The 13,645-nt window shown below is 44.9% G+C and overlaps 1 long non-coding RNA gene across 1 annotated transcript in view; it reads left to right on the plus strand.

Moving 5' to 3' along the window:
* The first annotated feature begins 7,911 nt into the window (after positions 1 to 7,911).
* LOC128153974 (uncharacterized) overlaps positions 7,912 to 13,645 on the plus strand; it is a 34,944-nt gene continuing 29,210 nt past the window's right edge. Inside the window, exon 1 of the long non-coding RNA XR_008239177.1 lies at positions 7,912 to 8,018. This is a non-coding gene — a long non-coding RNA (uncharacterized LOC128153974). The remainder of the gene's footprint in view (positions 8,019 to 13,645) is intronic.

The raw sequence follows: 13,645 nt of genomic DNA on the forward strand, positions 1-13,645 counted from the left end.
AGCTGTTTGGGTTCCCCATGATTAAGGGCTTAAGGTCTCAAAGCTTACTTTCTTTGTTTGAGCCAACTGATAAGATGGGTGCAAGAGTTGTAGAGGCTACTTTATTCTACAAGATTAGTAAGGTGAATAAATTCCTGCACAGAAAGGCATTTTAAGAGAGAATCCAACTACACCCCTCCATCAAAAACATACCCACTCCTCTGAACTGGAACAATGTTTGGGAGGGAAGCAAGCCAGCACACAAATAGTGATTCCCCAAATCTGATTGTACTGATGCTGAGAGATTCCCACAAAGGGCTGTGAGGTGGTAGCAGCAACATGTGCTCAGATGCCCAGTCCTATCGACTCACAGTGACACTGAGCAGCTTAGTTGTGCTTGGGTGCAGGGGAGGTCCAGGAGGTGGAGGGACGGAGTGGCAGAGGGCTGGAACAATCTTTGCACACATAAATGTTACAGTGAATGTCTTCAGAGAGGTGACTTGCTTCTGGTTGAAACCCACCCTGCACGTGCCCATCTTGCACCCCAGGTGAGTGGAGTCGATCTGCTAGCCAGCCTGCCTCTATCGAGCGTTGTGGCTTGACTCCAGATGCATTACAGAGATTTGTAGCCAGGGGTCTGCCATCCTTTGCCAGCTGAGTGACCACTGAGATATATGTGGCATAAACCTAACCACCCCAAAAGTTAAAATACTTCCTGAAAGGCCACCCCTGCCCAGGCTACGTAGTACGGGAGAAGGAAAGCTCTCTCCTCCAGTAAGAAATCCCTGAAAATGGGGTGTGTGTCACTGGTGGGTTAGTTCCCTGATGCCTTCCTGGGAGGCGTACACAGGGCACCAGCCAGGCCAGGGGTAGGGCTGGTCCTTGCCTTGCAGATGTAGTGAACGGACCCTAAGGGGAGCCAGGAGTTTCCTGCTCAGGTGGTGGCACGTGCCTCTGTGCCCAGGGAATTACCTGCTTTTGCGCTTTTCTGCAGTCCCTGATGGGATGACAAAGATCTCATTTTTAAATGTCACTGAAAAAATTTTGCTGAACCTCTGGCTGATAAAAATAGAAGATGTGTTTAAACTTTCTCCTTTTGATTTACTGTCTGAACTTCTTTGGTTGTGGGCTCCAACACAGCATTCAGCATTTACTGTGGGTTCAAGGATTGGAGACAGTTGATCTCTGGACAACAATCCATTAGTAGCCAGCTTTATCCATCACTGTGAGATGGGTTAAGCCACTGCTTGGTTTATGGAAGTGGCTGGATTGAGCCTATTGAACTTTTCACTTAAAACAAGGTGGAAATCCCCTTGCTTTGAAGTTCAGCAATTGGAGTTAGACTCTAGCAGTTCTTATCTTTTATTTTAGGGATGCAGTTGAATTTTCAGCGTGGCTTTTCTTTAACACAGTTACAGGCTTTGAGCTAACCCAATTCAAACGCAGCCTGTGTTCCAGCTTCCTTTGCCTTCCCTCCCGCCTCCTTGTCATGATTAGGCAGGTATGTTGTGGGTAGCGCCAGCACCTCTGTATCTTCAGCTCAACAAGCACAACCACACCGTTGTAAAGATCCTTTGTCCCCTGGGTCTGACAACGCATTAGCACTGTTCCATGGGGTGAGCGGGACAGCCTTTGCCTTCAGATGAGAGCTCCATGTGGACTTAAGCAGGGTTTCTCCCTTCCCCAGGCTCCACAGCCTCTCTTCCTCTTGCTTGGGCAGCTGTCCACAATTGCCTGAAGCCCTTAATTCATCTTGGCCCTTGTCCTGCTCTGCCCAGTCTTGTTACACTGTGATTCTCCTGGGCTTGCTAGTAGTTGTCCTGGTCTGGAGAACTGGATCAGGTTTGTCTGGGGTAGGATTCCTGTTTCAGGGAAGCCCTAAGAAGTTTACTAGAGACACAACAGCTCTCTGATATGTTAGTGACACTACCTGCAGGTGTTTGAGACCAACACTGTTTCTGAGACAGTGAAAGTGCATAGAAAGGGGAGTTGAATTTGGAGAATTCCATTGCATTTAATGAAAATATTGAATATGAGGATGCTTTTGTTCATCAGTAAAGGGAGAGATCAGCTGAATTCAGCTGACTGAATTTAACAGCCTGAATACAAGAAACTAGGTGCAGGGTAAACCTTGAGGTACACAAAGTCAAGGACTGGCTTGGAAACTCTTACTTCCAAGGCAATGGCCACAGATCAGCTACTTCTAGTTGTCAAACAGCCATAAAAGTGCAGAGCCCTCTCCAACTCTCCTGTAATGGGAGAAGGGGAAGGAGAGGAAGAAATATCGTTGAATGTTGTTGGCCTGAATAGGTGCTTGATGGGTTGGGTCATTTGTTGGCCTGGCAGAGAATGGGATGCAATAAATCAGAGCCCACTTTTTGAATACCATGGGGCAACTGGAGTTCTTAATTGTTTTAACTTCCAGGCTGGGCAACTTTAAGGAGTGAGAGGGTAAGAGTCATACTGGCTGGAGGGTGGGAGCTGGAGGGATGGAGTGGGATTCTCTGTGCTCACAGGTGATTGCTTTCTGCAGCTCACTAACGCCATGCCAGCACCGGAGAGCTGCGAGATCTTCGCTTAGTACCAGGGCTTCGATGGATAATGAAAGCTCACTGTGGATTTCCCCGGGCACTGCGCTCAGCCTCCCGGGGACAGCAGGCAGGCGACGGAGACCTCGGAAAGCCCAAGCTGCCCACCGTCGCTGTTGAGGAGGCACGTTGCCAGCTGCGGGAAGCGCAGCCTTCGGCTCTCCCGGCTCGGCTCTCCCGGCTCGGCTCTCCCGGCTCGGCTCTCCCGGCTCGGCTCTCCCGGCTCGGCTCTCCCGGCTCGGCTCTCCCGGCTCGGCTCTCCCGGCTCGGCTCTCCCGGCGGGCCGCCGGCTCCCTGCCCTGGCCGCGGGGTGTCGCCCGCCGCCGCCGCTCGGTGCCACAGGGAGGAGGGAGAGACCCCCGTGTGCCCACCTCCTCTTAATTGTGGAGCCCGCCTGTCTGCAGAGCTTTTGGTGCTCCGCGGGTACGTTTGTATTTTGGCTGCGTTACAAAAAAAAAAAAAAAAAAATCATCATCGGTGGTACTGCCCACCTGCTCTTTTTGGTGATTGCGGGAGCTTTAGACGTCTCCAGAAACTTTGTTACTGTTTTCTGCAGCATCCCAGGAAAGCAGCTGAAATTAGTTTGTTTCAGACATCACATATCGGTCGTAGCTAAGAAAAAAACAGGAGTAAATGCCCAGAGGACAGGAAGGGAACTTCTGTTTCCTTCCCTATCTAAACACCTTGTTACTCAGTCTATGTTTTAGCTGGTTTCTACAGAAAGTCGAAGGAGGAAAAAGGCAAAAATAACTGGTCTAGTAGGATCCAGGGGTGACACCTTAGACTGAGAGTGAACCCATTGGGCATCCACCAAACAGACACAAAGGGTAGGAAATAACTTCTGAATCCCAGAAGCATCTGGCTGTAGATAACACAAGAGGCTTTGCATGTGTATCAAATCCATTTTCAAAAATCCTTGTGCGTTTCAGGACACTACTTATTTTCAAAGGTGAAGTCAAGATCTCATCATCCTTTTGACTTGCTGCAGGAATCCAGGATGCTGAGGACTCGTGACCCCAGCAATTTGTGCTGGTTGGTGTGACATAATACTTCCAGCCAGGCCTTGCTCCTCTGCAGAGATTGTATCACTTGTAGCAGAGCAGGCAACCGTTCAGTTCCTGAGCCCTCATTGTTCACAGCTCTGTTTTGCAACTTAGGCCACCACTGATTCCGGCCTGTGAACATGCTACACTGGAAGCTGCAGTGGCCAAAGCCTCCAATTCACAGTCTGTGTGGAACCGGCTGCAACAGTAGAGATAACTGTAGAGATAACCTTACTTGCTGGTTTATACCTGACCTCTTCAGCTGCCACAACCAGCCTGAAAGTGCTTGTGAATCAGAGCTCTAAATTTGTATGAGAAAGAAACCCAAGGTTTTAACTTCATGACTCCTCACTGATGGTTAGAACAAAACCAAAATCTGTTTTATTCCTTGTTTGCTCCACTCATCCACAAGACGGAGCTGGAGGGGAATATTAGGACCAGAATTTGCCACTGTGTGTTTTTAAGGTGTTGGTTTGCCACAAAGCAGCTGTTAGCACAGTTGAAACAGCAACAGGGCTCGGAGAAGATGTCAAAGACAAGAATCATTGACAGACCAGTAGGTTACCCATGGACCCTGTTTCCTCTTGGCTTTTTACTGAGAGTTTTGTGTTGTGGCAAAAAGCACCACGCTCTAATGCATGCAGCTAGGAGCATCCTGCAGCATCTGATGTCAAGTACCAGTGTATAATGAAGCATTGATCAACTCTTCTCTCCAGCACAACATGCACTTACATACTGCCATCCTGAAATTATTGATTAGCCTGGGGTCCGGCTGATCTTGTGCTGAGAGCTATTTTTGTGCACAAACATCAATTCAGAGAGTCTTCTTGCTCTTTGGGAACAAGAGCCACCTCACTTCCCTGGACAATGATTTTTTGGTACCATCTGCAGCAGCCAGGAGCATGCAAAGCTTTGCTGATCTTGTAGGGTACCTGGATGTGTTGGACCCCAGGATGGCCTGGCATATCCTTGGAGCAGAATTTTAATTTCTTATTTCCTAAAACCTTTTAAAACAACAATAACTTCGGTGTTCCTATATTATGCCCCAACTGTCTCTTGTCCTTTCTTCATCCCTGAATGATCCTTTTGTATTGGAATGATTTACATTGTACATAGCGCAGTTGAAGTGTGGCTTCTTCGCTTCCTTAGCCTGCCCTAGAGTAATCTCTTTTTCGAGATCACTGTACCTTCCTATACCTGCGAACTTCTGATACGTATTGGAGTCAGCTTCACTTGCCTCTGGTGTAAGCACAGATCTGAAATGTAATATGTATATAAACATTTTTTGTTACTTATGACTTTGGGATTTTGGAACCTGTGGCTACTGAAGATATACTTTGTTTCCTTTTTCCTGTCCCCCAAGCAATAGATTTTTCTGCATTGCACTAAAATTATTCCCACTTTGTTTATTCTTGACCAGAACCATAATTATTAGAGACCATGCCCAGAAAATGTTACTTGTGTTTTATATGTTGGGACAGGAATTTAGAAATTGTGTTGATACTCACAGAACACGACTTGACAAGAGTTCTCCAGTGAAGACAACAGTCTTTGGACTAGGCCAGAGTAAGTAATTATTTACATGCTGACTCAAGTGCTTTCATCTAGGTTGTTTCCAGTCACTTGGAATCACAATGACATCCTCATCTCTTACTAGTTTGCTACAGATGCCCCAAAATGCATCGTTCTAAGATATCACAGATTCAGGTGTGTCGGTTTCTGTGTGAAGCTTCTAGTGCAGTTGAGTTTGTGCAAAGCTAAAAGAACATCTATAAAATGTCAACAGGAAAAATTTGTCCTTGCCATGCATGACTTCTTGCTCAGTTATAGCATTTTACATGTATTTCTACACATACCTCTGTAGCTTAGTTTTGCACTTTTCATATCTCATCAGAGACTCTCACATATGCTGTTTTAGAAGCATAGAATGAAGCATAATGGGAAAGGACTTATCTCTTAGCTTAGAGAGAGAGATTTATTATCCTAGTCTATTTATATTAAATTAAATTGCATTATTACTCTCTCTTCTCTATTGATTACCTTCTCGAGTGTGTCTAAAGTGAGCAATTGCCACGATCTTCCAACTCACTGACATCTGAAAAGAGGGAATTCAAACAGCCTCATTTCAGGCTCTTTTGCTTAAATGTATTTACAGAATTTTGTAGCTTATCTGTTATTCTCCCCCCTCCCCCGCCTTAAGTTCATCTATCTCTATATAACTATGCCTGCTTGCATTGTGTATGGTGATAATACTATGCAATGTGTTTTTCTTCACTGTAGGCACAAAATGTGCAGCTGACAAATGAATTGGTCAGACTTGTGCAAGAAGAACAGACAATTTCTGGATTATTACAGCTTCCAAGAGCTTCACTGCAAGTATGTTATCACTTCTTCAAGATTTCTCTACCTATGCTATTAAACAGATCTTGATAAGGCTTGTCTGTAATTCCACTTCTTAATGACTCTAAAAAACATTACACCTTGCAATCTCATTATCAATGTACCGTGGTATCCAAAAGTCTTTCTATGCTTATGGAAAGTAAAACAACAGTAATGCCAAGAGTATACATAGGTCTTGATTTACTGTTTTTTATCTCAAGCCTTGAACATTAATGTAGTTCTTAAAATCTGGAAAAGCACGACAAAGAATTTTGCATTCTGCTTTTTGGTGGGTTGATGTGTCCCTCTTTATTAATAAAAATGAGTTTATTTACCCCAGTTTTAGTTCTGGTCAGTTGGTTATACTTAAGTAAATCCTCTAATATCATGTCCTTGTAGGTGCAATTTCCTGCAATGGGAGTATTGCTGTTGACTTGGTTGGAGGCTAGGGGATGGAGTGAGGCCCTTGGAGACAGTCACTGATCTCTAGGTATTCATGTAACAGAGAGTAGTTATAACACATTGCACAGGATACGTGCATGGGAGCCTTCAGTCACTAAGGGGAGCTATTTTGTAATGGAAGTAAGTTATGAAAAGGAAAGAATGGAGCTAACATTGATGCTGAGAGAAAAACTGTGATCTAAATTTCATTTTTTTCTGGAAATCTGTCTTACATTGAGGTCCCTTCGGTGTCAGGAAGCCAGCAACCCCTTCGCCCTGCATCAAGGCAACAAGAGCTTACACAGGCTCCACCTAGCTTGACAAGGGCCAGGTCTCCCCACTGTTAATTTCACATGACTTTCGAAAAGGCTTCTGACCTGTTTCCTTTGTGAATAGTGACATGAGTTCATGCCTGAAGTTTTTTGTTGCACTTTGTCTAGACATTTATACCTGTGAACAGGGAGTGTTGAGCTGCCACCAAGAAAAAAGGAGAATTCTTATCTGGAAGAATTTCATAGTCACTTTGTGCAGGCAGAAATGAAGACATGAAGGCTGTGGCAAAGGAGGGTCAGACCTAGAGATTGTCTTGAGCTTCATGAAAATGATCAGACAGCACCTTTCCCCATCACAGAGCACTGCTGGCATGTCATTGGTATGTTGTCTGTATTCATCAACTAAAGGGTTTGCCCTCGGCAGCCAAGTAGCACAGGAGGGATATATAGGCCTCCACCCTTGCATCTCTGCTAGTTCCCCTCCTTGTCACCCTGAGAATTATATGACATGTCATTTTCTGTCAGCTTCTTTTCTCCTTCCGGAGCGCTGAGGCAAATAATTAATTTAGCTTGTTTTAGAAAATGTCATTTTGCTATCTCGACAAATTAGCCTGGCTGCTGTATCCCTCTGAGCCTGCTTCACTCATAGCACCCCATGTGCTTTCAGGACTTGAATTTTTTATTATTATTTGTCTGAACGTCTTGCATTACCTTTTATTTATTTTACCCCTTTGCTTTTCTTGTCATTTGTTCACAGCCGATAACTTCAGTCTTGCCAGTCATCAGTGCCTGATGTTTTAGTGTCCATATGCCTCTAGGGCTCTTTATAGCTTTCTGTCAGTGTGTATTGTCCTTCTTCTATGCCGTTACCATTGAGCCCAAAACAATCCTTGCACATAGTTGCACACCACAGAACCTGCAAGCCACTTGTCTCTGTCTGCCCTGAGAGTCTTGTGCGGTTCTTGTTTCCATCCGATTTGGTTAGTTCTCAGTGGCTTGGAAAACTGTTTTCAGCTTAGCAGTATGAAGAACTTGCATCTCACAAGATCATGATCTCATGTTCAGAATGGCCCACTGACCTCTTAGCATTGCAAAAATGCAATGTCCAAGTCTTGACATTACTCAAAAGAAAAAAGAGCTAAGTTTTCACGTGAAGATTTATGACAACTTTGTATGTTTGCTGCTCTCCTACAGCTTTGCTCAATGACTTGGAAGGCAGTTTAGCAGGCAGTACCACTAAAACAGTAGCCTCCACTGATGGAAGATGACACACAGGAGATAAGGAAGAGGAGAGAAAGGAGCAGGTTGAGCAAGAGGTGGGTACCAGATATGGAAGCCAGCGGGGAGTTTATCTATAGACAGCTTTTAATATCAGCACTGGTTTTGGTAACATCATTGAGAGGGTGGGAAGATGGATGGGATTAGGAGCTAGTCTCAAGGTGAGAGAATCACTGGGTGAAAGAGAAGGCTTAGGTCCTGTGAGTTTAAAGCATGAGGACTTTGGTAAATGTGTGCCTATTATTTGCACTGGATCTGTTCGCTGTGCCTATGGAATCAGATCCAATGGCGTTAGTGATGCACTCAATTTGGATTGGATTTTGGCCCTGCTAGTCCTGTGGACAAGGTTAGAGAACAGTTGTACTTTTGCTGCAGGGAGCTGTTCAAAGTGCACACTCCATCCTCCAGAGCCTTTTGAGGAAGGCAGGATAGTAGCCAAACTCTTGAGCTGGCAGAAACTGTGCCGAGTTTTGTTATCTTCCCCCCACCCCTGTTATGAACTGAACACGTCTGATCTGGAGTCACTCAGAGACAGCAAGCATGGAATCTTATGAAAAATTTCAGGAGTCACACTTCAAAGTAGATCTGCATCTTACTAAGCCTGTAAAAGACCAAAGTGTGAGTAAAGGATTGAGAAGACAGAGTGAAGGTAATTATATTCAGGGAGGTGATGGCAGGTGAGGGTTATGTGGGAGGAAGAAAATGAATTCATATTTAAGGATCTCTCTGACACTTCATGGCCTGATCTGTGGTGGGTCTAAGTTTAGAGAATAAAGTTAAGACCTGAGGAGAGGGGAAGCAGATACAGGAAGCATAGCGTATAGAGAACGTGCCACCCTGGAGGATTTAACTCAGTCATAGGGAGTTACGGTGCAGCCAGCAGTTGACAGCTTAAAGCAAGCCAGCTAGAGGGATCCGAGTGAACTATCCCCAGAGCAGTAACTCATTAGTGTCACCAGAAAGACAGAACTATTGTAAGTCTGTCTTTCAGGTGAAAGAGATGTTATCTTCTAGCAGTGAAGGGTTGTGACTGTTTTAAAAGCTCTGCTACTGACTAAAATTAGCTGCTTTCCAGACTCAGCAATAACGGGCATCTTCTGAGGGCTTCGCTATTTATACATGTAAGGCAGCCTGTGAGACTAGGGCCAGCATCAGCCTGATTCTCCCGTTAGCCTGCAGTAAACAAGCGAGCTCTCCTTTGTCCCATTTATGCACAAAGAATTGTAGACTCTCTTCTCTGGGGGAAGCAGGGACTGTTCTGTCCCTAGGCAGTGGAGATGCAGAAAGCTGTAAAGAGCACAGCGGGCTGGATCTATGGCCAACCATCCTGGCATAGCAATAAGATGCTTGGCTGGGAGGTACACACAAAAGAAGGTACGATCACTGCCCTCTAGTATTGCTTCCTCAGCCATAGCTGCAGTAGTTTTGATTCCATGTCTTAGAGTAAAAGGACCAGCTGTTTTCTAGTTCTCCCTTTCTAAGCATTTATCTATCTCCCTGAAGAATCACTGTGAGCAGCTTAGATGAGAGTACCTTTCCTCACAGCCTTACTTTTTTGAAGAATACTGTTAACCCAAGGCAAAATTCTAGCAAAAACTAAGGTGTTGCCCTTTTAATGTGGTCTGGATACATCCTTATCTCTGCCACAGTCTCTAACCTGACTGCCCTAGCCCATGGATTACAGACTGTATTGGCAATCTTGAACAAAGAACTTATCTGTGGTGTAACAGTAGTTAAAGATTTTGACAGTACTTATGAAGAAGGCAGCCACCCTCCAGAGCTCTCTTTTGCCTTCCTCTGTTTTCCTCTGTTGTCTCCTGAGGTTCTCCAGCTGCTGGGCTGGTAGCAGTTACAGTGCTTGCGCACTCGAGGGCAAGGCAAGATCCATCTGTCTGCTACATAAAGATGTGCTCTTACACAAGACAGTTCTGAGCTTCTCAGCAGTGAACATATAACGTTTTCCAACTATTTTCTGACACTATGTTTGGGTATGTTTTGGGTGGGAAATAGAATGGGCAGAAAATTAGATAGGAAATTTAGTGGAAACTTCCTTTCTTAGGTTGTATCTTTCATTAAAACTTGCGATTTTGAAGGAAAAAATAGTGAGAACAGTGAAAATTCTGTGTAGTCCACGTCACAAATCAAGTACAGACTGGTAAGAAAAAGCTAATACAGAAGATTTCTGCTCATCTGAAATCTATGAATCTGCTTTAGTCAAATAGACTGCAATATCCAGTATAGTAAACTTTCTCTTCAAGTTCCTGGGTGAGCAAATAAGGACTTGTTTGTGCAGAGTGAAATATAGTGCCTGACTATGACTGTGACCAGGCAAAAGACCTAAATTCATGAGCTTATTCCTGAGCTGTTCCTCACTAGCTAAATCCACAGTGTCATATGCTCAGAATGTATGTGAGTATCTCAGCTTTCAGGATGCCAAGAATTAGGCCAATATCTGCTTGTTCTTCTGTGTATAAGCACTTGGCACTGAATACATTGCAGTACTCCGAGGTATCCAATGTAATGGGATTTCCATAAATTTTTTTTAATGCAGACTTCAGAAGTACAATGTTTAGCTAGTACATCAAATGGATCTGACTGTTTCCCATAGTTAAGGGCCTGAGGCTAAGCAAACAGATCATTCTTAGATGCTATAGCACCACACAGGGACAATGTCGCTCCAAGAGCAGTAACAGAAATACACAAGTGGTACTGAAATGAGGTGTGAAGGAACTGGAAAATAAAATAAAAACCCAATGTGCAAATTCAGACCATTTGCCTCTGATCGTACATGAGAAGTGTTTATACTAGGACTGTGTTTGATGCTTAGTGATGATGAGGCACAGTATGACAGGAGAATTAGGAGCCATAAGAAGATCGGATGCATAGCCACTTGTGCCTCTGTCAGGCTGGCCCCTCTAAGTTACTGCTGGTGCTGTTAGTATTGTTTCCAGCTTGCTTCATTCCACCTCTGCATGGAGATGGGGGTGTTTTTCCCAGTGCAGACTGGTAGCATGCACAGGCCAAGTTTGTCAATAGGGGGAAAGTGATACATTTGCTAATCAAACAAAATCGATTAAAATGTTGAAGAGCTACCCAAACTTTCTGAATAGGTTCAGCCATTTGTTGTCATGGCAGCTGGTATTGACTGGCCTTATTGCAATGTCTTACCTAACTGGACAGTTGTAAAAATATTCCATGGAGGTGGTGAGTTATGACTCTTTTTGGGTGAGTTGAGGTTTCAAGGATGATTTTCATTCCATTTGCAAACATTCCAGTGCAGGAACACACACACAGAAGTTTCTCTTCTGATTGCTCATTTTGGAATTACATGGCTTGCTTTGCGTTAATGAGGGCTTTCTAATCTCATATAAGCAGTCTTATTTATGGACAAGCTGTGCTCCATGGATCTTCATCTTTCCTCAATGTCTGTAAGCAATGAGTGGAATTGGACTAAATGACTTGCTACAGCATCTTTTTCTGCTTGTTAATAATGGTCTATCAATCATTGCTGAACAAAAGCTGAGATAGCTGGCTACAGTAATATGAATGTGAAGTTTGCCAGCTCTTTATTACCTGTGTTATGTACATCACAGCAATTTGTTGAGTTACTCAACTGGAGAGAAGAATTTTATGGTAAGCATCAGGATGGAAATATTAGAGCCAGGGTATGTAGGAGCAGGATACAGTTAAGTGTTATGCCAGTATACAAGTCATTAATTTGAGGTTACTTAATACAAAAGCACTGAAAATAAACTTTATTTGTATGAGAGAGGGTTTTTTTTATTTTGAGGGAGAAGGCTGTTTTACTAAAAAGTCAGAATTTGTGAAAAAGCATTCAAGGTGCCTTTGGGGAGGCAAATAAAATCTGTCCTCTGATTAAGCCTTAAGGTGGGACAGTTTTTTTTAATATAGAATTTTAATCATAACGAACTGCTAAGTATGACATGAGTAATATCTGCTGTGACTTTTCCTGCATCTCTTCACTGACTCTGTCATGGAAATCCACGCAGTTGTAGTCAAAACATAGGAAATGAGAAAACCAAAGGTTGGAGATGACTGGTTTTTGTACTGAAATATGGCTGATGTTTTCTCAAGTTGTAGTGAGCTAAAGTTCATAGCAGAAGCAGAGGGACTAGATGGTTTGAGAAACCTGGTCTACCGGTGGCTGATGGGGTCCATCTGTCAGAGAAGGGGAAGAGCATCTTTGGTCATAGGCTTGCCAAGCTGGTGAAGAGGGCTTTAAACTAAAGTTGCCAGGGGTGGTGGGACCTCAATCCATCCCACTCCTACCAGCTTGATGCCAGTGCCAGCAATAGATGCCCAGAGCCTGGAGTGGGATCACAGGTCAGCAGGAGAGCAACTGAAGAGCAGCACAAAGGAATTCCAGCCAGTAAGTCAGCTTCATCAGGGGCCCAACTTAAATGCCTCTATGCAAATGCACGTAGCGTGGGGAATAAACAAGAGGAGTTAGAGATGTGTGCACACTTGCAGGGCTATGATCTTATCGGCATCATGGAGATGTGGTGGGATGGCTCCTATGGCTGGAGTGTTGGAAGGGAAGGATACAGGCTTTTTAGGAAGGACAGGCAGGGGAGATGAGGAGGGGGTGTCACCCTCTATGTCAGTGACCAGCTGGAGCGCATGGAGCTCTGCCTGGGGATGGATGAGGAACTGACCGAGAGCCTATGGGTCAGGATTAAAGGGAGGGCAGGGACAGGTGACGTTGTAGTGGGGGTCTGCTGCAGGCTACCGACCAGGAAGACCGAGCAGATGAAGCCATCTATAGATAGGAGCAGCCTCACATTCACAAGCCCTGGTCCTCATGGGGGACTTCAACCACCCCGATATCTGTTGGAGGGACAACACGGCAGGGCATAGGCAATCCAGGAGGTTCCTGGAATGCATTGATGATAACTTCCTTCTCCAAGTGATAGAGGAGCCAGTGAGGAGAGGTGCAATGCTGGACCTTGTTCTCACCAACAAGGAGGGGCTGGTGAGGAATGTGAAGCTCAAGGGCAGCCTTGGGTGCAGTGACCATGAAATGGTGGAGTTCAAGATCCTTAGGGCAGCGAGGAGGGTGCACAGCAAGCTCGCTACTGTGGACTTCAGGAGAGCAGACTTTGGCCTCTTCAGGGATCTGCTTGGTAGAGTACCATAGGATGCAGCCCTGGAGGGATGAAGGGCCCAAGAAAACTGGTTAATATTCAAGGATCACCTCCTCCAAGCTCAGGAGCGATGCATCCCAACAAAGAGGAAGTCAGGAAAAAATGCCATGAGGCCTGTGTGGATGAACAAGGAGCTCCTGGACAAACTCAAACATGAAAAGGAAGCCTACAGAGGGTGGAAGCAAGGACAAGTAGCCTGGGAGGAATACAGAGAAATTGTCCGAGCAGCCAGGGATCAGATTAGGAAAGCCAAAACCCTGATACAATTAAATCTGGCCAGGGACGTCAAGGGCAACAAGAAAAGCTTCTATAGGTACGTCGGTGATAAAAGGAAGACTAGGGAAAATGTGGGCCCTCTCCGGAAGGAAATGGGAGACCTGGTTACTCGGGGCATGGGGAAGGCTGAGGTACTCCATGACTTTTTTTCCCCAGTCTTCATCAGGAACTGCTCCAGCCGCACCACCCAAGACGCAGAAGGCAAAGGCAGGGACCAGGAGAAT

The sequence above is a fragment of the Harpia harpyja genome, chromosome 18, assembly GCF_026419915.1.
Source record: "Harpia harpyja isolate bHarHar1 chromosome 18, bHarHar1 primary haplotype, whole genome shotgun sequence".
In the NCBI taxonomy this organism is placed as follows: domain Eukaryota; kingdom Metazoa; phylum Chordata; class Aves; order Accipitriformes; family Accipitridae; genus Harpia; species Harpia harpyja.